Below are 3,607 nucleotides of genomic sequence, written 5' to 3'. Positions count from 1 at the left end.
TCATTTGTCCAATTTAGATGAATGACTGAGATCATATATCATTCCCCGTCTGTCAGACCATTTGTATCTCGGAGAAAGTTGAGCCGCAGGAGTCAGGCGACAAAATTCCCCATCTGTGAATTTGACTTTTACTTTTGTAAAGAAGTGAAATTCTATTATCGAACAACAGCAGCAGCAGCAGCAGCAGAGCTGTTTAGTGTGTACAGCTGATGGCTGTATTGGATTGGAATGATGTGACTAAAAGTTGGTCTTTCAGTTAAACTCAGGCAGCTCTTGAATAAACCTGGGGTAATAGAACAAAGACAGGTTTTACCAGTAACATGAATTGGCTTTGCACTCCAGGTTTAAGAGAGCAGGAGTCATGCCATTGTTCAAATGTAGGTCACACTGACTTTACTGTATGGTCATTAAAACATTGCGACAACAACACAAAAACACACTCACCAAACATGGGACAGATTACAGACACAGGACAAAATGTAAAACAAACTCGAAAGCACTGCTTCTTGGTGACTTGAGCTGGTAATGGAGCATCATTGGAGTATCATTTGGGTGGATTGAACCTTTAAAACATGAAGTATTTAGACTAGTGTTTTTTTTATGAAATCAACCTTTAAAACGGGAAGCATTTATCCACAGTAATATTTGGGTGAAATTAACCTTTAAGCCCTAAGCCTTATTTTGTAGGTCTCTGCTTGAAAATTGCACAAGTGAAGCAAAACAAAATCAGAGAGGTTGTTGTACAGAAAGTAAAGGCGACGTCTCATTTGGCGTTATGGCGTTGTGTTAGGGTTGCCATTTGTATTTTCTCTTGTATGAAACATTAGTGTTCTATAAAACATGTATTTATTTCAAAGTTTCAATGAGACTTCTATATATTTCCCATTCCAAATATGAACACATGGTGGCTGAACTGAGCTGTATCCCAGTATAAGCAGGGATTGGCCAATTTGACGACGCCTCATTTGAATCATTAGAGCCAACAGAAAAAGTATAGTTGCCGAGGAGAGTCATCTGAGCCTCGACCCGTTGACCCTCGAACCGGCTGACAACCCGACTCCCCTACCCGACTCCACGCCATCGGAGTTTTCCAACCTTGACTGCTTTCCTACAAGACGACCAGGCTTTAAGGGCGCTTTCACACCTATAATTCGATTGCTTTGGTCTGCACCAGTCAGAAAAATGTTACAATGTAGCAAACAGACGTGGGTACGGTTTGCTTTCACATATGCATAGTTCTAAAACGAACCAAAATAGACCGCAAAAAGACCATCGGCACCGGAACCAGACTAATGCGCCACTTCCGTTAAACATGGAGGAACAGCTTTGCGTTGCGCTCATGGCGCTGATCCTCACGCATTACATTGTACGTATAGGTCATTTTCTCCAAACAATTAATTTCGAACATGATTCACAGCTGTGACGCCAAACAAACTTCATTGATGTATTCGACTCGTTTCCATTGGTCTATCAACACAGCCTAGATACACATTTTTCATCTTTAATGTGAATACAGAGAGGCATAGGCTTGTTATGAAGTTGTCATACAAACAGCAAGCTTGCTAAACAGGGCTAATGTAAGCGTTGCGCGGGTGTGACGTCAGGGGAAGGTGACATGTTTGTGTTGTCAGTTCATGGCATGTGAATAAACGGAGTGTTGTTGTGATGCATGTATTTATCAGACCGTTTCGTCCCGTTTGGCTTGGTTGCTTTCACACCAGAGGAATCGTACTAAATAGGGCAGGTAAAGCGGTTTAAGACCACCCCTTCAGGCAGGTCTCGGACCGGTTGATTTGGAGCCAATTCCAATTCCTATCTAAACCCTCAATCTTAACCCTCAAGCTCAACCCTTAATCTTAACTGGCCCTCAAAACCAAGTGTTGAGGGTTATTTTGTCACTTAGAAATGGGACACCCCTTAAATGCAGATACGTCTTCAGACTGTAGGGGGCAGAATAACGTGAAAGCTGCGTCCAGTCTGTCAACTCCAAAAAAGAAGAAGAAGAACACATTTACGTCAGGATTATTTATTTATTATTTTATTTCAGTCAAATTATTAGGTTGTCAGTTAGTTATAAGATGATACTCATACAAATACCACAACCACATATTCAGCTGACAGTTACCACACACCACGACTTATTGAAAAGTAAACCATAGCAAACGATCGCACCGGCCGGCTATTGACAAAAGATCGTAAAATAAAAATAAATGTTACTCAACAATGACGTCAGTAATCCATAATATGGGCCTAAACTAAGATAATACAATGGTTTTCATCATTTTTATATCTCTATTAACAAAGAAAATACTTAATAATAATTTGTATCGCACTCGCTTCGCTGCTTTCGACGCCATCTTTCTTATTTGAAAACACGCAATGCATTCTGAGTAGCCCTTGCTCCCAAGGTTGGTCTTGGAAAATCTCAATATTGAGGGCAATACAGCCCTTAAACTTGCCCCTCAACTTAATTTTTCTGAGAATCAGGACAGCACTTGCACTAGAGGGAGCGCACATTTTTGAGATTGAGGGTTAAGATTGAGGGTTAAGCAAGGAATTGGAATTCACCCTTGGTGCGCAAAGTACCAATATTGCATTCACAGCAACACAAACGAACTGGACCAAGGGACCAAACACGTTTGGTGCGCACCAAATGCTGTAGGTGTGAAAGCGCCCTTAAACTACTGTCCTCCGAGTGCTCATTAAAATAAACTCCTAAAAGAGGTCTTGGAACATGGGGAACAGGCACCAGGTTGAGTTTAGACCCAGCCCCAGGAGCTACGCTCGGTGAAGAATACACTAAAATAATCAACTGTGTATGCTGTGGCCCAGGATTGACATTGAAAGGAATGTGATAATGGCATATCATTTGTTTATCTGTCAGAATGCATCTGATAACTGTCATCCTCGTCAATTTAAGAAAATGACTTTGTTATGTTTACACAATAAATTTGAGATGCATTTTTGAGACAACAAGCATGTTAATGAAGGCACAACCCAGAGAATTCCATAACTTAACACCATTTTGTCAACTGGGGACCAGTTAGTAAGCTGACACTCAGTGGTGTTTTATGATTGCTGAGCAGGAAAACACATTTAGAAATGTGTTTCATTATATAACTAATATGTGTGATGGTGTACGGTCTGAAAATAGACGCATGAGCAGGGGAGTCGGCACAGTGTGCAGCAAGTTTGTTAGTAACTTGTTTCCAAAACTGAAATTTAGGATAAAGGAATGGGTTTGGGTTACTTACACGACAAAATATGTGTCAACAAATGTGCTTGTTCTAGTTTTCTAGGAGTGATGGCAATCTAGTAATGGCGTCTCTAATTGGTTTAAGCAAGGCAGCCAAATCTAAAACTGCTGATAAAGGCTCAAATGTCACTCAGTTGCCCTTTATAAAATAAATATCACTTAGAAATCCCTAAGAAAGTCCTCTTGATGATGAGTGTTACACATTCTTTTGATAGCATATTTGATGCAGAGATAACCTAACACTCTACCTACAAACTATACGCACACACTGTGTGTGATCGGCTCGCTCTTGAAGCCAAGTGCAAGAACAAAAACAGAAGCAGCTGAAATGTCAGTGTGTGTGAGTGTGTG

This window comes from Microchirus variegatus (genome assembly GCF_963457635.1).
Source record: "Microchirus variegatus genome assembly, chromosome: 3".
NCBI classification, from domain to species: Eukaryota; Metazoa; Chordata; class Actinopteri; order Pleuronectiformes; family Soleidae; genus Microchirus; species Microchirus variegatus.
The sequence above is the reverse complement of the archived record's forward strand: the minus strand, read 5'-3'. Positions refer to the sequence as shown.